The 21,742-nt window shown below is 32.6% G+C and overlaps 1 protein-coding gene across 3 annotated transcripts in view; it reads right to left on the bottom strand.

Annotated features, from left to right (window-relative positions):
* Positions 1–20,519, bottom strand: part of LOC118190917 (rho-related GTP-binding protein RhoA-A-like) — a 98,933-nt gene extending 78,414 nt beyond the window's left edge. Inside the window, exons 1-2 of one of the 3 annotated variants that reach the window (XM_035361710.2) lie at positions 20,365–20,489; positions 19,365–19,465 (exon numbers count right to left, since the gene is read on the bottom strand). The gene's annotated coding sequence lies outside the window, so the exon portion shown is untranslated. Of the gene's footprint in view, positions 1–3,173; positions 3,281–19,364; positions 19,466–20,364 lie in introns of those variants that run through there. The other 2 variants (XM_035361709.2, XM_035361711.2) reach the window with 2 other exon arrangements.
* Positions 20,520–21,742: the final 1,223 nt, after the last annotated feature.

Genomic DNA, 21,742 nt, shown 5'->3' with positions numbered 1-21,742 from the left:
CACCAACGGCCGAGCGGTAAAAGCCGCTGAACACTGGTAACCCGGTCCGGTGTTCGAATCCCGGCGAATAGGTTGGCTGCATCGGTGTTTTCTTGGTTTTCCTCGTGTGTAACTTGGACACGAGCCAGTTTCCCTTAAAAAGACGTCCACGGGGCATCCCTCCGTTTCCGTGAAGTACTTAAGGGCGGAGCACGTAATAAGTAAAAAAAAAAAAAAAAAGATGGAGTTCCTGACTGTAGCATTATTAAAAATCGTCTGGGCCAAACATTGAACTCTTTAGCTTATTAAAATAATTCTAAATCAAACTAAAATACGATTTCTATATGAGATCAAAGGGTTAAAATAAGAAATCTTCATATGCTGCTGAGCTCTTTTATATAAAACGTTTTATACCTATTCAAATTTCATTTCTTGATTAAGTGAATAAAACGACAAATTATTATAACGGTAAACTGATATTATTAATATTGATTATAAGTGTTTAGAAAATATATTATAATGAATTAAAATTGTTTTAAACGTGTTTTACAAAACAAAAACAGGTACAAAAAAATTCTACTTGCATTTTATGATTTTTCTTGCAATATTTCCGATCAGATAACATTTCAAATAAAAGCTTCTAGTTTATGTTTATATTAACTAATTAAATAGTAATAGGTTTCATTTTAGATATATATGTATCGAAATTTTTCAATAAAATTTTTAAGATATTTGGAATTATTTAATGACAACTTAGAGAGTTTACATTCTTCAAACTGCGTTTTATAAGTTTGCACTTTTTGATAAATCCTTTTAAATCCCTAAAACTTACGCAGGTATGGACTAAATTATTTAATATTTTTACTGATTGTTTATTAACATATACTTATAAGACAAGGATGAGTTTTGCAAAATATTGAAAAGATAAATTCTTGGAAGTGAAAATGTAATTGAAATCATATTTTTTCAAAGTTTTTGTGCTTTTATTTTTTTCTCAGAAACTAATTCATTAATTGCAAAATGGATCCTCAAAATTCTTAAGAACATTTTAATAAATACAATAAAAAACCTGAAGTAAAAACACTAAAAATTCTAGAGGAAGAAAAGCATTTTAATTGTTAAATTTTTCTTAAAAAATCTTGCAAGAATTTTTTTGCAGCTTAAAATTATTTTGCCTTATAAAGCCATTTAATAATATTCATAAAAATGCATAAAAGCTATTAAATAATTCCATTAAAAAGGTATAGAGTCCCTTTAAAGGATTTTTTAGTTAATCCTAACTAAAAATTACGTAAATTATTATAATTACTTAATTAAACTTCTACTGTTTGACATTCCATTTTTTATTTTGCTTTTTAATCTAAATTTAAAAGGCTACTTAATAAATCGGGAGTTAATTTAGAACTATGCTAATATGATCATTTTATTAATAGTTACCAGGGGCAACTACTCTTCCTTGTCTTTAAAAGTACGAGTATTAACTTTTCCATCACGCACGCGCTGGGGTTTGATTTAAATAAGAGGATTAAATGAAATCTTCAACTGCATGTTCCATCCAGAGAGAAGATAATTTCTTAAAAAACCACATAAATCTGTTCGAGCAGTGGAGGGAAACGCTGTACCATCGTCGCATCGCGTGATTTATTGTGCAATAACAGATTGCCCCTTCCCATTTCTGTTACCAAGTGCAGTAACAACAGTAGCTAAGTTTAGTCCGTTTCCCTCCCTGTCTGAAATCACGTCTGGCAACTGTTGTCTGATATGGAATTCTAATAAAACAAATGTGAACGCTTAGCTCTTGGTTGTTTGTTTATATTTTGCTGCGAAGTTACACAGCAAATCAGCAATATTCAGCTCTCTCTGTAATTTAATTCTAATATTTTTTTTTATCATTTTTGAAAATTTTCACTCTAAAGTAACCACAAAATGTTTATTTAATTGAATATGCAAAGCACACACGAGGTATGCTTAAGAAGCGATGTTTTTATGAAAGACTTTCTAAGTGTAACCGGTCCGCATTTGCCTTATGAATTATTTAAAAAAAAAAAAAAAAAAAAAAAACCGAAAAATTAAGCAGTTAACCGGCTCAAGGGGATTAGAACCTGGATTGAATTATCCGTGTTCTACTTCTTTATCCACACTGTTGATGGACTCATAAAAATACATTAAGCTGCTTGATTTTCTTTATACCCTGGAGAGAATTCAGAATATATATGAAAAGTCTGACTTAACTGTAAGATAGAAGTACTTTTCACAGCTAATTCTTGCGAATTCACAGCTAATTCTTGCGAATTCTAAATTTCCCACTTAAAATAAGTATATAAATGAAAATTAGCTGCATAAAAAAACATAAAAATGGTATAGATCTTATCAATCAACTATTAAGAGAATATTTTTTGCTAAAATCGATATGAGATTGGTTCATATGAAATCGCCAATGTTTACTTTTAAATTCGTTACAATGTTAACTTTTTTTAAAAAAGTACAAGACCGACTTTTCAAAATTGGCAACGAGAATACGAATTCTAAAGATGTAACAGTCACTTGTGTTTTTATTATTATTGTATTCACCATGAATTTGAAAATTTGGACTTGCTTGACGATGAAACATCTTCCATCCAATTTCTTCAGGAAAGAGGAATTATTCAGTCTGAAAACAAGTGCACGAAAAACCATAAAATGATTTTTTATTTTTTTGGCATGTTATTTAGTTAAATTTAGAATGAAAAATTTCTAATTTTATAAACATCTGTCGTTATTTTTTTCCCTTGGATTTTTTTTTCAACTTAACCGTGTCGTATTTTATTTTATCGTAATTAAATACATTTTTGGCAATTATTTTTATGCTTCGAATTTTTCGCCATATCGTCAGCACTTGGCGATATCTGAATCCGGTCCCGCTAACAGAACAGTACCTATTTTTTAATCCCTTCAGATTTACTATCTTTAAGATTCCTGTATAACACTTCATTCTGGACATGACTACATATTTTCGCAGAACAACAATAATCACACTATAATAACGGTCATACAACAATTGTTTATCATGAAAAGGCATGATCTGCCATAATTTTGAAAGAATTAAAGCACAGTTTTATCAAACACTGTCAAAACACTGATAAGGTATTTACGTGTTTTGGATCCACAAATTCTGATACGAATAACGAATATGGAAATAAAAGATAGGTACCTACCTACTTTTTGCTAACTCACTTTCCGTACACGCGGGATATTTCCTTCTAAAATGCATTAAAGCGCGGAAAACTGCTTAAAAACGGATGCGAAACAGAAGTTCACTGCTTCTATTGCAAAAGTATTAAATACAACACTATTATCGGCATCTGTGATAGATAACCTCGGTAATCAACCAACAGAATTCAGCCAACATTCGATTTCTCGAATGATCCAAGGCAAATTTAGAATCAGCTGCTATTTGAGAGGTCAAAGTTCAGATTTACAGAACTAGCGTTATTTATAAGCCCCAATTTCTTGCAGAATGTATTCTATGAACCTAACACTAATGACTCGCTATACCTAACAATACAAATACAATACACTAACAATACAAAGAATACGCTATACACTAACAATACAAAGAAAGGAGTTCATAAATTAAATCAGGATCGTGCGCAAATTATAACCGCATCGCAAGTTAAAATCCTTTTTAACTTGTGAAAAAAAGCAAAATTTTCTATAAAAAACTGATAAACCATAATAATAAATCAATAGCAGATGTACAGAAATTTTTTATTTTAGAATGCTTGGATTCTTAGTATTTACTTATTTTTTCCGTTCACACTCATATGGTTTTTAAAATTCAAAAACTTGTATCTATCTCTTTTAAAGAATATTTGGTATTAAATGAAGGAACTTTTTGAAGTAACAATTCTTAATTTTTTCCCTGCCTATGAGAAGCTGGCACTTTAAAGCAATGTTCTCTTAGATAGTTTTAGATACATTTTTCAACTTATTTCTTTCACGAAGACATTTCATTTTAAGGTATCGAACCCTTTTGAGGTATAGAATTTAGTTCAATAGTTGTTGAAGAAAATGCTTTCAGATTTAGGAAACCATAATTTACTGGAAGAACAGGACACTGAAATGAATATTTTCTTTTCAACTCTGCCATTTTATGTTCTTAACTTTTTAACTTTTCAGTAAATAAATTTTCAGTCTGACCTTTTATTATAGCCATACTCTGTCGAGAAAATATTAAATATATAACATCTTTAACACCCATCTTTGCTAAGACTTGTTTGTATAAACAATGGAAAGATTCATCAGAGGTCACAGTTAAAAGAAGCTCTATAGGAGTTTTCCTTTTCCGACCACCAAATAATTACTTTAATGCACTTCTTAAATTCAAAAACACAGTATTTCACCTTATGAACACTTTAAAGACTGGCTTAGCCAGCATTTAAGTTATACCAAAGAGGATAATGTTCAAGATAATTGAAGGGCTTGCAGCAAGAACTACCCAGGTACACTTTGGTAGATTTTTGTGTCCATGAGTCTTTCTTGTTTTAAAAAAAAATCGTTCTTTGCATTGGAGTAAAAAGTCATCGGGGTAGTCATAAAAAATCATATTTACCAGCATTTTTAATGAGGATAAACGTTTAGAATATAAGTTAAAAATGGATTCTTGAAATTTTGTTTTTGAATTTTCGAAAAATTTAAAAATATAGAGATGGGCCCTTCTTGCTGCAAGCCCTTCATTTTTCGATTTCGTGCAGCTTTTCCATTATCATTCTTCTTCCTGCCATATATAATCTCTTGCGCAATGCTAGTTTCTTTAAACGAATCAATACAGTCACGCGAAACAGTAAAATTAAAGAAATAAAACATTTTAGCAACTTCTGATGTTTTCTCATCTAAGACGCATCCACTTAAACGAACTTGCACTTTTCCTGTAGTTTTTCTGCAACTTCAGAATTAGCTTTTCTTTCTACTCGCTTTCCGCTTGAAGGATAAATTTTTCACGCAAGTTTTAGATACGTTCTTCCCTATCATTTCTGTTATTTTCTATGCTAGCTGAGGCTGAAGTTAACTTCCAATATGTCTTTTTCCATCAACAATTTTATTCAGTTCCTTTAAAACTCCATTTTTTTCGCAACTTTTACATATTGCAGACTTGGCGATCCTTAAACTGTAGCTTCCAAACAAGAATTGAACTAATAATTGGATAAAATAAATATACGCTTTTGCAGAATTATTTCTAAGGTTACGTTCACATTATTACTTAAATATCACTATTGCTCCAATCATAAGTTCTAGGAATCATTTGAAGAAAATGTAAGCAATACGTCAAAGTGTGTCTCCTTTGTTCCTTAGGTCATTATTGATTAGACAATGGTACAACAATATCACTGTCATTTCAAACTGACAATATAAGTAAGCATAATTGTTATCTTTGATAAAGTAACCCTTTCAGCTAAAGAAAGTTAGTAATACAAATTTGCTTTGGAATTCCTTGTTGTTTAAGAGCCCTCCCCCCCCCCGCAAAAAAAGTTAGCCTTAGCGTCTTTCATAACCGCATTTCGTGACAGAAAAAATAAATAAATAAATAAATAAATAAAATAATATATATATATATATTCTACTTCTCCTTCGATGACCTGAAGTCATGAATGAACGTACCTGTGATGCTTCTAGTACTGTGTTAACTTTGCACATGAGATTAATAAGGTTGCTTGCGTACGGGTTCGCAATAGGCTGAATGCACACAGAACCGATGATAGCTTGACAAAATTTATTTTTACCAAAAGAAACACTTAACAGTTCTGGAACTTTCCACAAAAACACTCCTCTTCTTAGTACCAAAGAGTACAATGAGTAGTTACACTCCAAAGTACTGAGAACACAACGCAATGCAAAGCGTATCCAAAAGACGAAGCTCTCACGGATATCTCAATACTCCGAAGTCACTCTGAACTAACAATGAAGAAACTGATCCTCTATCCAGCCTTATATAGTTTTTTCCCCCTCCCGCCGAGAAATCTCTAGTAATAATGGGATCAATTACATTTATTCAGTCACAACACCAATTACAGTTATACGGGGACTGGACCCAAATGTCGCCAAGTCTGGCGGGTTTCGGCGATTTCTCACCGAATGTGGCGACAAAAACCGTCGCAGCTTGGCAACATCTCGACAATTTAGCGAAACTCAATACAGAAAGTACTAAAATTTCTTACATAAAAAATTCGCAACAATACCAAAGAGAAAGAAACCAATACTAGCTTCAAAACCCTGGATTTTACAAGCCCATGTCTGAAGTAATAGAATCTGCAAGAAAACGAGTTCGCAGGAAGTTTTTTTTTTTTTTTTTTTTTTTTTTTTTTTGTGTGTGTGTGTGTGTGTGTATGTGTTTTTCTAACAGCGGGCACTTGTCTATAAACAGCATTGGCCACTCCAAAGGCCAGAAGTGGTAGCCATTTTAATTGTGGAAGCACCTAATAGGCGGCCACCGCTACCTCGTATGAAGGGATAGACAATTTTTACATCCATGCCTTCTCCGGGATTCGAACCCGGGCCTTTCGGTATCGCAGTCAGACTTCCCTAACCCCTATACCGTCTGGGCGGCTAGTTCGTAGGAAGTATAAAAAAAAGACTACTGAAATGGTTTATTTTCGGGGAAGGGGAGGAAATTTTGACTGTTTATAAGGTAAATTCTCCCACTTTCTTAGCGTGCCTTCGTTGTGTAGTGGTTCTGCACGTTGGGCCGTTATCCAGAGGTCCGTGGTTCGATTTCCGGCGAAGACGATTGCTCATTTTTCATCTTGCCTGCTTCCAAAACAAACAAAAAAAAAAAAAAAAAAAAATCCTAATGCCTCTACAATGGCGCCCGAACTAAAAGGGTGGTGGATCATGATTTCTCGCCACCCAGGATTCGACGATTGGGTCCCCTAAAAACCCAAGTCGCTCTTTAAAAGAGGGAGTCTATAAGGAATTTCTCCCACCTTCTTAGCGTGCCTTCGTGGTGTAGTGGTTCTACCCTGGGCTAGTATCCAGAGGTCCGTGGTTCGAATCCCGGCGAAGGCGTTGCTAATTTTTCATCTTGCCTGCTAGCAAAAAATCCCAATGTCTCTACAAGTTCATTAAATTAAGAATTAACATTGTTTAAACTAAGATAAGAGAAAAATTCTTTCAACAGAAATAAGCATTAATTTGCATGTTGTTGCGGATATAATTCCACATTCAGTATTATTTCATGTTTTAAAGTGATATGTAAAAAATGCATAGCTCACCTCCAAATCCATAAAACTATACGATGGAACGTAAAACTACATCTGGATGAGTACTACCACCCCTCCTATTTTGTAAAATCAATTTAGAAAACTGTTTTTTACAAAAAATATAATTCTCATATATACAGCCAGGCCTTTTGTCCAGCTTCGAATCGATCGATCTACTAATAATGCTCAACGGTCTTAACTATTCAGCAACTGGAGAGCCGACATATTTAGTGTCTATAGACTTGAATAATTGATGGCATGGTCGCAGATTTGAATTTTTATCACAAATGAAATCTAAATGTGATGATCCTTCAAGATGGTAGTAATTTTTAACATGGGGTATCTTATGTAAAAATAAGGAAAGTTTTTCAGTAAAAATCTCGTACGAAAATAAAACTTCATTGATGAAAATGTTTCGAAGTTTAAAAAAATATTACTTACTAATGCTAATTAAAAGAATACACTTTTAGGATTAGAATCTTTATTTGGAAAAAAAACTCTCAGTCTCATCTAATCATAAACTGGAACTTTTTCAGGGAATTAATTATTCCGAAAATCATTAAACAGTTGATAATTCGGTAGAATAATAAAATACTGCAGAAAGGATCACTTGTAACTATTTAAAGACTTTGAATTTATGAAAAATGGAAATTCGGAATATTTGAAAAGTCTTTAACAAAAATAATATATCTCAAAATTCAGCACTCTCTACATCAGAGACTGAAATTTCAAAATCGCTATCTTAGTCCGGTTTTCTTTCCGTATTGCAGTTGTTTACAATTTTCATATTTTAACATTTATTATAATGTCATTTGCGAAAGTTATCGCATTGTAGAAGAAAGCGGGCACATAAAACAACTATTATTTTGTCAGAGTTGTAGCTAGGGTTTTCAGCGCCCAGGGACAACTGAAGATTTCGCTCCCCCTACTGCTTGCCAAGGATGGAAAACATTTAATTCTAAAATGTCGTAACATCAGTTTTGCTCCCCTTGGATCCTGCGCCCGGGGACAGATGCCCCCCTTTAGCTACGCCCCTGTATTTTGTCAAATAGCAACTAAAAATCATCTAATGCAAGCGCAAAAACTCTGTGTGAGAGCTTCGAGTATATCAATTCAATTCTGAATTTTTGAGAGCAAGTGATTCTTCAAATTCTTTTTGGAATTAAAATTTCAAGTATTCATGTTTCTTTGCAAATTAACGGAAATGCGTTAAAAAACTCGATTTAAATACAATCCATTAAGATAAAATAAGTTTTCTCATTTTAAAAGAGTAATAGAAATTCTTTAAAAATGATACAGAAGTGTAGCAAAAATTAATTTAGGGAAAAGGGGATAAGCATAAAAAAAGTTCTAACGCCCTAATAAAGGAATATTTGAATATTTTCTGTAATTTATTTTTTTTTCAGCGCTTTGTTTCAAATAGTTTAAATTTCAAAGCTTCATTAAAATGCATATGGATCAAAATTCAGGTCTACAGAAACGCATCGGTAAACATTATGTAGCAAAAATTAATAAATGCACTCCTCCGCAAGAACATGATAAAACTTTTACGAGGACAAAAGGATTTCCGCCCGACCAAAGCAACCAACTTAACTTCAGCAGTTTTGAGTTAAAAATAGGACAAGCGTTAGTAATACGCAATATATATGTTACGCTCCGGCTGTGCTCCCAAACTTTTATATCCCTCATTAGAACGTCAAGCGAGCAAGAAATGAAAGACTAAGATGGGGGGGGGGAGGAGTCAGAGAAGAATACTCGTGCATCAATGGCTGCCACGGAGAGATTTCTTTTTCCGGGATAGAACACGCGGAAGGAGCCTCTCGGTAGTGGGGGGTATCACTTCGAATTAACTTTTTGTGTTGCAGCGTGAGGCTCGACAGGGAGCGTGAATGGATTTGGCCTCCTTTCGAATATTTATAAAGTGAACTTTGTAACGTAAATGACAAAGAAACAAGGAAGGGTGGAGGGTAATTTAGAAAACACAGCTGAAGATTTTTTTAAAAGTAATGAAAATAAAATAATTATATTGTAAAGTACAAATAATGCAACTCACATGACACTTAAATTATTTTAATGATTAAAATTAACGTTTTTAAGCTTTTCTATAAAGATAAAAACGTGTTGCTAAAAGACACCAGGTAATTTTAGAATTTACACAAAACTGGATTCTAAAAGACGGAAGCCATAATCAGTGGTGTAAATAGAGTATGCAAGGAACACAGCCGCATAGGGTCTCAAGGCGTCTTTAGATGTTCTATTGAATTAGATTTACAATGTTTAAATGTTAAAATTAGAAAGGAATAGTTTGGTTATTTTTGCTTCCTTAAACGCATACATGTTTTAAAAAAACAAAAAACAAAAGCAGAGGTTTGTGTAGTCATAAATAGAGAAAATATAGTCCCACCCTTCAATCATTTAACACCATTAGCTTTAACTTTCGTTTTAGTCTCGTTCTTGTGTTAATTCCAGACTGCTAGCATCAGAAAATACCTAAAAACGAAGCTGCACAATTGTCAACTGAAAACATTGCAATATAAATCAAGCTGCATATTGTTATCTTATTCCTTGCGATCCGAATGCTTTTAGACCGCTGATGATGAAAGCCATTAATGACAATTTGATTATCAGGCTTATCGTGAAAGCAAATTCCGAATTTCTAGAGGCATGCTTGTAACAAAGACTGCTAACAGGAAGAGGTAGACATTAAGACCTTCTGTAATTCGTTTAGATGTTTACATAAGGAGATCCAAAAAGTGTTATTTCATTATTGCCGCATGTCATGTTATTGCCCCATACATATAATGGAGCTAGTTTAGAATGAAGATTAATAATTATATTGTACTGGGGATATTGTTAGCTACATAACCATTACTGCTTTTAAAGTGTGGTTACATAATTAAATTACTTACGTTACTCTCATATAGTATAATGTTGAATAGCATTTAAAGAAATAAAACATTTTATATTATGTTTCTTTCTATTTAAAAATCTAATTTTTTCTTTTCATAGTTTCTTCTTTTTTTCCCTTATTACCAGAGCAGCAGATTTAGTTAATTTTGTGCAGTTTTTCTCATTACTGGAACAGTACAAAAGTTTTATGATGGTAGTAATTTCAATACTTATTTGAGAATCTACTGATTTTACTTATCTAAGCAAATAACCTAAGTTCTTTGACTAATAGTAAACGCAATTTTTAATGCTAATGAAACCTGATTAGATATGATAAGATAAATAATAACGGATGATACCTGATTAGATATGATAAGATAAACAATAACGGATGAAAATATATTTTTATAATTTTAATGCCGATGAACCCTTGCAATGACCTGTCGCATCCAACAGAAAATAACGTTATAAGGTGTGACACCACTATGGGTATTGTGTGACACCGACTATGTGTTTTCTGAGATAGTTGTTATAAAGAATAGATCGTAATAATATTTCTGGCTTGCCTTTTAAAAGCAATTATTGGTGGTCACTTTACTATGGAGGCACTTAATAGAGTGGGCCACGTTTGCCTCCTATGAAAAGAACGCCTAGTTACAGCCCTGCCTTCTCCTGGACTCGAACCCGGGCCCTCTGGTGTCGCAGTTGGGTCCCCTAACCACTATATCGTCTGGGCGGCCAGTCTAGAAGCGGTGTGGTGTGGTGTATTTAATTATGGCAAAGCACACTAGGGCTATCTGCCTAAGGGGAGGGATGCCTTCGTGGAGGACTCTCTAAGAGAAATTGGCTCGTATACACGTTACACAAGGGGAAAACCACGAAAACGCCCATGCAGCCAGGCCATTCGCGAGGTTCGAACCTCGGACCGAACTACCAGTGTTCAGCGACTTTACCACTCGGCCGCCAGTCTAGAAGCAAAATACACAGCTATCCTCTTCCTAAATCAGAAAAAATGTTAAAGGTTCAATGACTATTTAGACAAACATTGTAAGTTTTCCCGAAAAATGAATATACATAAGAAAGCTTACGTCTCTTCGCGACGATTCAAAATTTTTTGTCATCTAATTTCTGCATTCATTATTATATCCTGATATCTTTTCAAGACACTTTAGCATGGCTGAACTTTGCATTGCATTCCAATCAACTAGGGAATTTGCAGTATTCACTCCCCCCATATTAGTGACTTCCTTTTCACTTAATAAAAGAGCCACTTTTCCAAGAAACATTTGAATTTAGCTTAAATAAATGATTTAACTAAATTAATTACGAAACCTGGACTTTGTACATTGACAACAGCACATCATTACTGAATTCAGAAACTGTATTTTATACAATGGCCGAATATTTCTGTGCGGCTAGTTGTTATTGTTTATTGGCATTATTTATTCAATTTTTTATTTACATTTTTGCATATAATATTAGAACACACATAAAAATTTCAGATAATGTATTTTTTAACGGCATTTAGTGTTTTAAAAAACACACGACTTACAAATGTTGTTGAATGATTTCGTGGCGCATCGTATTTATTTTTTAAACTACACAATTTTTGAGCACTTTGGTTGTATGTAATTAATTAGCACCGGTCATTGAACGTTAGAATTTTTAGCGTTTTTACATAACCCCTTTAAAAGTTTCGATATGCACATTTACCTTATAAAGCAGGATCAAAAGTCAATGATCATAAACATGTATCCAGTATTTTCAGAAAACGAGAAATGAATTATCGCTCTTATCTGTCTCTACAGGACACTTCACCTTTGCCTGTTTATTGGCATCAGATCGGCATCTGAAGTTAGCAACAGGGAGTGACCACAACAAGGGCGCCAACAGACCGCTAGCATATTTTCCGCCACTGTTTGCTATCGGACTGATAACAGAGCGCGGAATTCGTCCTCACGCAATCCTTCGACACTGATCTGTAGAAATAACAGCGTTAGCTGCGAAAGGAAGAGAAAGGATGTTTGTTATCTTGACCCTGGCCGGATTCGAATGAAAGGGCATTTTATTCTGCTGCAAATGATTCTGTCGTATTTGTTTTCCCCACATGCATTCATTTGAAATTTTAGACAGGCTCTTAAGTAGCGAAAAAGAAAAGCTGAGGCAGCTTACAGACAAAATAAGACTGAAGAACCCGCTTGATGACACAAACATATGTTGACGCAAGGATTGAATTTGTTGCATTATATGTTAGAACTGTTTCTTTTTTAATAATATCGGAAAAGGAAATAATTATTACTTAAATTTTTATTACCCATCTTAAATCGAGGGGAAATTATTCATAAATTACTTCAGGTCACTGACCTTTTTTTTTTTTAAACAGGTCCCAACTTTGGGAGATTTACCATCATTTTTGGTACAATATACCAAACGTAGTTTTTTTCCACCGCTTTAATTGTGAGCTCCGAATTATTCTTTAAATTCTGATAGGGAAGGACCTTAATGATTTGTTACAGATTCTGCATAATTACAGAGAACCTTATAAATATATTCAAAACAATACATTTGCAAAAGCTTCGAGCGCACGTTTCAAAAATAAGAGAGAAAACGGAAGCTGTAATCTCTCATGCAATTCTCATAAGAATAACATTAACAGATTCTGGACAATTATAAAAGGCCTTATAAAACATCTGACGCAATATATTTGTAATAGTTTCACGCGCACGCCTGAAAAATAAGCAAGAAAACTTAACTTGCATTTTTTCATGGTTCACTAATAAATGTCAGCGTTAGAAATCAAAGGGAGCTGTGAGTCTCACCAGACACGCGTAGCTCTTTTCGTTTACGTTACTTTTATTTATTAAAAGAATTGTTAAACAGTAACTGTTTTTAATGTAAGTAATTACTGTTTCACGAAGTACATATTTCCAAAGTGAAATCAAAATGCTTATTTAAAGCATTTTGATTTTAACAAAATTTTATTTACAAATGCTGTTTTGTAAATTTACAAAATTTACAAAACAGCATTCTTTTCAATTATTACTTAAAATCGGATCATCAGAAGGCATACTGAAGGTTTTTTTCTTATACCAACAAAGATGCTCCTTTTGAACAAACATTGAAATAAGCATACCGAATAAATATTGAATAAATCCCAATCAAGATTAGCAAATATAGAGAGATGATGAAAAATGTTAAGTAGCATATTTTTTACATTAAAAATTTAAAGGGAAAAAATTAATTATGCCACTGATAATGCACTGTCATAATAGTGTCATTTGATATATTTCTACGAAAAACATTCTCTCGTAGCTAAAAATAAATTTGTGCGCAGATTAAAATGAAGTAGAAAAAAAAAAAAAAAAAAATTTTTTTCTGTTATCATTTATTCTTTTAAAAATAATTTTTATAATAAAATTATTCTCTAAAAAAAGTTATGTAATATCATAAAAATTACATATAATGAAGAATACGAATGACGGAACTTTCGTTCGATACGTTTGCTCTAACGTCAGTAGAGATTTCGGTAATTTGAATTTAAAAAAATGTATATGCATCACTTACTGAAATTTTACACTTTTCTTATTTATGCGATTACGCGCGTCAGGCTTTTGATAATATAACTGCATTTAATGCCTCCTACAATACTTTGTGGAGTTAGGACAAAAACGATGAGTCAACGGTTATGCGTTTTCCTTAATCGTTCCAGCTGCAATCGTTCAAACATTGTCACAGCATTAGTAGTATACTGAAAAGTTATAAAAAGCTTCAAAACGAACAGCCATTCATTTTACAAACCATTAATTTGTTAGAAAAGAATACAGTTAGATGAGAAACTTAAAATTCTGAATTTAATGAAGACTGAGTGGAACTTGAAATTACTGTTAAACAAGTTTCTCTGCTTCCTCTCGCTCTCCTGAACGTTTGGTTTGTTTTAATTGATTATGGCAAAGCACACTAGTGCTATGTGCCTAAGGGAAAAAGATGCCTTCGTGGAGGACTTGCTACGGCAAATTGCTCGTAATACACATTACACACGGGGAAAACCGCGAAAAAGCTCATGCAACCAGCCCTTGAAGGCGGAAAAACCAGTGTTCAGCGATTTTGCCACTCGGGCGCTGGTGGGCCCTGCTCTCTCCTGAACGAATGGTTATGTACTAGAATGGCAAAGCTACCGGGGTTTTTGTCTGAGGGAAGGGATCATGCCGATCTTTCTAAGATTTTCATTACACACGGAATTCATTACACAATTCATTACACACTGGTATTTTCATTACACACGGAAAAATACACGAAATCTCCCATGAAAACAGTCTGCTCGCCGAGATGGAAACATGGCTTAAATTACCAGTATTTACAGATTTTATTGCTCGGCCGCTGTTGGGCGCCCTCTGATTTACCACGTGAAATTCGTGCCTCGGTTTTCTGAAGAGTTTCTTTAATGGCCTTTCTGAAACTATTTGTTGTTGGAACTACTAAAATCTAAAAATTTATCACAGTAAAATTTTCATTTTAACCATTCGTTAAGGTGTTTGTTTAGTTAAATATTCCATTGGTATATTGTACCAGGGCAAATTAAAAATTCTTTGGTATGTTTATTAATTGCTCATATAGAAGAACAAAAGACGAAATACATCATGAAATGATCTTAAAAATTACCAACTACTCGCTTTCTTTAATATTAAGCCTAAAGTGTTAAGCTATCGCCTTTACTTGTGCATATTTTCCTCTAGTGTAAGAAAAATGACAACGGCGCTCTCCCACGCTGTCTCGAGATAAATTATTTTTGATAATCTTCATTAAAATCACAGCTTTCTGTAGACGTTATGCCCACTCTCTGGAAGGCTAGTTGAGCCCACTCTAACATATCTTTTCTAAGAGCACGTATCTCTAGGTCTCGCACGTAGCCTTTTTGAAGCTGCACACTGTGTCCATAAAAGTACTTTGTTATTTTAGGTTTTTCTGTATTTTACAACTTTTAATGAAAATAATTTGAGTTTTTATGTGTGTTTGCCTAGCCGCGAAGTGAAAACAATTGATTGAATGAGAAATATATCTCTAATGAAGTTCGAGGAAATAAGTTTAAATGAATTTCAGCAAAAAATAAGTTTAAAAGAAATGCAGCAAAAGTCGTATATAATAAATTATATAGGCCGTACAAGGACGTCATGTAGTGTCCACATCGGATATTTTAAAATGAGTATAAACGATTACTATATGTAATTACAAAGACCGGGACACTTCAAAAGAGTTAAATTTCGTAATCATTACAAAACTGATTTTTTTTAATTTAAAAATGCCAAAATATATAACTAGTAGCATCATTTAATATTTAGTTATAATTTATAATTCTACGTAAATTCAGTTATTATTCACATGTTATAAACACTGATACAGTGACCAGAAGATTTTGCTCCGAGTGCATTCATATTTGCTTTCAGTGGAGATCACACATCTAAAATTGTCACAAAGATATATACACATTGTACCAATATTTTCATTTTCTAAGGCTTCTTCAGCTCTTCCAGACTTTTTCAATCTGAAATTTTAGTAATTTCTGGAAAACTACTGCTGAATTCAGCGCTTGATTTAACATCACTTTAAATGTTAATGTTTTCAAATATTTTGTCAGCAAATATTGAATGGTTATGGTGGTGGACGATAACTGTTATGATATCTGGAAATTCGCTAAACTGGATCAGTGCAGATTTATGTTCCCCATATATTTTAATGCCTTTTAATACAAAATCCAGTTACGATTTACATTTTTTACGAACACACCTCGCACCTCATTTCTGAAACCGTGGTTATATAATAACCAATTTTCTTACGTCATTCAAAGCAGGGAAAGGAATTTCTGTTAGGAAACAGGTTTCTAATATGTTATTACCGAGGATGATACTTCCGCTGCAAGCATTTCGATTTTTCATTAAGAAATAATTTCACTCGAAAATCTGCAAAATTTTACATTAACTATTCAATTTTTCAATTGTACGAGTATTTATTTCCATCTCATTCTGAATACCCTCCACCTTAAAATTAAAGAGAGCTTTAATAAGCTTATTTTAATCTGGTTTTCAGTCCTGGACCTTTTTCACAAGTTTTTATGGCTTCACCCTTTTTCTTTTTTTAAGATTATGCAACCGAATTACTAACAAAAGAATAAACTTACCTTATAACATCACCACGCACTTTTGATACAAAAAGTAAAATCGAAATTTACGGGAGCGTATTATACGCTGCATTATAAAAATGATAGATTTAAAAATAAGCAAAAGATGAGCATACTAAAAGTAGATTTCCACATATACCTAATGTAAACCTTTTTTGTTCCTGTCAACTGTTTTATTTCCTATCATATCAAACATTACTGGAATTTCATTCATATTTCTAATATGTGACAGTAAATATTTTTTGAGGGATCTTCGTATAACGTGTATGTTTCATTTTTTTTTTTTTTCCTTTCTTTCTTTTTTGTAAGGAAAAGAATGAGCGTTATATGGCGAATATATACTGTAATGAAGTTTTAAAGAAATCTCGCCATTTGTGAACGAGCAACCAACTTCATTAGTCAAAACTTACAGAATAATTGAAAAACATTTTTAAGCGCGCGCATCGTCTGCAGATATTCTTTGCGGTAATTTACATTTCTTTAGTGGAATTATGTTGGTAGCGTACAACGCAAATACGTTTCAATACCTAAAAATTAGAAATTGTAGTTTGAAATTATAGGAGCGCGTGATACGTCGAAAATATAATTCTAAGCCCCCCCCCAAATAAGCATACTTAAAAAGTTCTTTAAAATACCATCGAAATTATTTGAAGAAGGCAAATTAAATCATTTTAAGACACATTTTTGGCTCCCTAAAGTAAATCTCTTACATGTCTTAACACGGAATACAATAATGAAGAAATCGAAAGTAAAATGTTCTGCAAATGCCTTCAAAATAAGCTTTAAACTAGGCGATTCAATTTACCGCATATATTCCGGCGTATAATGCGTACCCATAATTTCACACTACAATTTTTAATTATTAGGTATAGTCGCCATATAACGCTCATTCTTTTCTTTGCGAAGAAACCTGAAAGATATACGCTTTATTGACCCACGAAGACAAAGAAAAAAGTATTTACGATCACATATTGGAAATATGGATGAAACTCCAGTAATGTTTTATATGATGGGGAATAAAACGACTGATGCGAAAGGAACAAAAATGTTTCACTTGAGATATCTCACCGTAGTGCTTTCCTGCTTAGCAGACTGTGCAAAGTTAAAGCCTATGGTTATTTTTAAAAGAAAGACTCTGCCGAAATGTAATTTACCAAATAATGTTTTCATTCATGTTTACGAGAAAGCATGTATGGACGAAAACGGTGCAAAATCGTGGGTAAGAAATGTTTGGCAAAAGACATCCTGTTGCCTTGAAGAATCTAGGAAGTATTTTAGTTTGGGACATTTTCAGATCCCATCTAACGAATAATACCAAGAAATTGTTGAAGAAGTGTTAATAAGACATGGCAGTTAATCCAAGGAGATTGACGCTATTAGATGTGTATACCAATAAACCATTCAAAATTTAAAACGAAGTGGAATACGTGGACGTTAGAAAGTGAAAAAACATTTGCAGTAGGAGGTCAAATGCTTCATGCCAGTCTAGAAATAGTGTATGAATGGATAATAAAAGCGTGGAATAAAATTAAACCCAATATAATTCAAAAGCCACTTAAAAATTGTAGTACTATATCTAACAATCTAGATGAACAGAAGATGATTATTTATTTAGGAATCAAAGTAACAGTTATGGTCGATTCTAAGAAGGATTTAATACACATCCCTCTCTGATCTCAAGAAATTTATCCATATTTGTAGATACAGTGGTAACTCAGTACACGTCCGCTTTGAAATACATCCTGTTTGAATGAGAAAGTTTTGTTTCTTACATGATATTTGGAATATGACTCGAGTTCGATGGGTGACGATTGTGCACATTACACTTGTTTTCTTCTTTGGAGAAAATGCTACAACTTTACTTGGGCGCCAGTACGCCTGTAGCTACTATTAAGCATATAACCGGAGCTCTAAATTTTCAAGTAATTTTGTGTTTTGGGTGGTTTTTTTTTTTTTTTTTTTTTTTGTAAATTTATTAACAATGAGTTTTAAAGAAGGCAATGAGGAGAGTCAAGCAACGAAAAAAATTGTGCGGATCACCATGGATGTGAAAAGAGAATGTTGAAAAGTATGATGACAATGCGTGTCCGGGACTTCGCTATTGCATACAGAATGCCGATTACAACTGTCTATGACTGTGAGAAACAAAGATGCTATAGATTCGGATAACTTTCCGAAGGGGATGAAATAGAATACTAAACAGTGATCAAAGACCATGTTATAACATGATGAAAAATTGCTTTTAATTTAGATGGAAAAAAAACTTTTATGTGCAGGAATTTCAACCACTCCATTTATATTAGAGTATTAAACAGTCTTATAATAATATTTTTTATAATTAATTTTCCTTCATTTCTTACTGGATAAGCTCGTTTGTATTAAGTCCAAGGGTTGAATAAATTACTGGCGTATACCGAGGTACCACAGTATAGGAAATATTAAATCATTGCGACCACTGTGAATATCCTATTCTAATGCCAAAATGCCTTCCTTGCATTTTATTTGATGCGTATAAATGAATAATACTCCGTTAAGCCAGTCTCTGGCACTAGGCAAAGCGCTTTTTTAAAGGGATTCGCTACGCCAACTTTCCTGATTTCTATAAAGGTAAAACAATATTACGATATGCTCACAACTCTTACATCATACAGTGGAATATTCCTAAAATAATTATAATAATCAACTCAACTTATCTAGCATCGAACCCAGAACATAAAGAGATTTTATTCATTCAAATTCTAATGGACCTGTGGATTTGATGAATAAGCGAAATTGAAACTAATCAGCCAGAGCATTTCATAAGTGAAATAAGTGCTTATTTTGGTCTTAAAAAAATAGTTATTTATTTTTACAATTTTCAGTCTTGTTTGTAACATGTTACTTATTTTTTACATAAAAATATAACAAACTTTTAATAAATAAAGCTTACGCAACGCTTATCAAGGAACACTCCAAGTAACGACGTTTTTAGCTCGACTCGCTGTTGCCACACGGCGAATCTTAATAACTATTCAAAACATTACATCATGTTGCCTCTTAGGAAGTTTTAATAATTATATAGAAACATTAAATTATGTTCCACTACAGACCTGTTAATGAATGATGGGCAAACTACCCGGTCTAAGACGACCAACTCTAAAAGTGGTGTTTCTGAGAACATAAATAAAACTCGGTATCGACTGTCAACACCCTAAAATGAAAACCCACACAAAAAAACTTAACACTGTGGAATCATGTCTTTGAGAAAGTTCACTGTACTTTTATGCATAATAATTTCAAATAATAAAATTAATGAAAAATGATATACACAAATGATTATTTACATATATAAGAAGAGTAAAAACAAACTTAAGTTAAAAAAAAAAATATTTAAAAATTAAAATCTTGGTTACATTTTAACTTGACAATTTATACGCGCCATATTATTAATAGTTATGTACAAACTTGTTTCTTTGTAATAATTACTTTGGCTAATAACTACACATACATTTCTAATAAAATTATATACTGTAATTTCTTCATTAGCATCACGCAAAATGAGAAATTTAATTCAAAGTTAGAGAATGACACTTGATTTAAAAAAGTGATTCGTTCATACGTTTGATTTCATGTTTCAAGTAATACAGCCTGAAACATTCAGTAACGTAGTTTTGCGTTATCAGTAATTTTAATACATTTCGTAATCAACCTTTGTACAAATTACATATATAATCTAATATAAAAAAAAATTTAAAATACGCATAACGAATTGTTTACATAATTTTGTTTTACTACGATCGGGCAAATATATAATGCAATTTCAGGTATGTTTATAATCCTATTGCTCAATTTTGACTCTAAAACAGCAGTTCTATAATTTGTAACAATCACACTAAATTAAAATAATATACATTAATAGACACAGCGAAATCCACACTATGAAATTATAATTTAAAATTCGGGCAACAATATTTACCGATAAATAATGCATTACTCTTCATTATTGGCATTCCATAATAAAATGAACCTTCTGTAATATTTACGTTTGCGACACGAATTAACAAAAAAAAAAAAAAAAAAAGAGAGAGAGAGAAAGAAAGAAATACTTACTTTTTCAGAAATCCTATGAACTGTAAACACGCGTTAAAATCCTGACGCGAGACAAACTTTACACATCCGCCACTCACAATCACGTGCAGCTTACTGAATGAGTGTCGGAAACTCTCCCGCAGCTATCGCGATTAGCCCTGCTCGCCAAACTTCGGAAAGTTGCTTTCGTAAGTCGCCAAAGTTCTTCTTTGACTTCGGCTACTTCGGAAGAAAGTGGCTGAAGTAAAGAATTTCTCCCATCTTTCGCGTATTACGTGTTCCCCCGCTTAAACATGTTCACACATGATCACAGTCCCACAACGAAGAAAGGGGTTGTTGATTTGCTTTCCCTGGCACCTAGAGGTTAATATTGTAATCCAGAAAATTCCTTGGAAAAATGCTGGCTACCGAGAATGATCGTCGGCCATTTCTCGAATAGTACACGTTTAAATGTTATTAACTATTTTCTATTATGTTAAAATATGCGATTTAGAAGTAAGTTATAAAAGTTAAAGTCAACCTCAGACTTTAGTATAATAGATTTAAGATTAATGGCCTGAATCTATAAAATTAAAACTAAAAAAAAAAAAAAAAAAAAAAAAAAAATTCTTAACTTTTTTTGTTAATTTATTATTAGAATAATTAGTGAAATTGTTATTAGATATTATTATCAATGATTATTAAAAGTGTCATTAGGTAATTAGAAGCATTAGAATATTTGTTAAAGTTATTAATACCTATTGGAATATTACTATGAATAATTACTTAAATAGTATTATATTTGTTACTTAGAATAATAATCCTAACGAAATTAATGCGCGTATTTTTTATCGGTAATTGAGACATTTAATTAGTAAATTTAAATTAGTTCAGCATGATCTTAAAAATTGAAAGAGATATTTTATTAACATTTTGATCGGGAAAAAAGTTTTTCTTCGCAGTGAAAATTTTGTTTTCCTCTTAAACAGACTTCGTCACTAAACCAATTTTTCAAATCATTTTAATTAATTCATTTTAATTTATCATTAATTAATAATATGTATAAAAAATCTGAAAGGATTCAGATTTTAAGGGTACAGATTTTAAGGGTTTGCTAAGATTTTTTACGCTCTCGCTGAGTTCGCAAGCTACCAGTCTGCTATTACATTCACTCCCACTAATGGTTTTTTTTTTTTTTTTAGCTTTATATTATTAAGCATCATTCTCATCGCACTTACGCCATAAAAAGCCAAAATTTACACTAAAATTTAAAACTTACGCCAAAATTTTTAATGCAGCATAGGGGTATACGTTTAGAATTCCCGATGCAGTGTTAAGTATTAGCACACAATGTTTTTTCTCAGTTTACAACATCTGGGTGTACTCCAACTGCGCGAATGAAAATCCCCCCGGCTCCTGC

Source organism: Stegodyphus dumicola, chromosome 10, assembly GCF_044657685.1.
Source record: "Stegodyphus dumicola isolate Sdum_Otavi_A_Nest chromosome 10, ASM4465768v1".
NCBI lineage: Eukaryota > Metazoa > Arthropoda > Arachnida > Araneae > Eresidae > Stegodyphus > Stegodyphus dumicola.
This window is presented reverse-complemented; position numbering and strand designations above follow the sequence as displayed.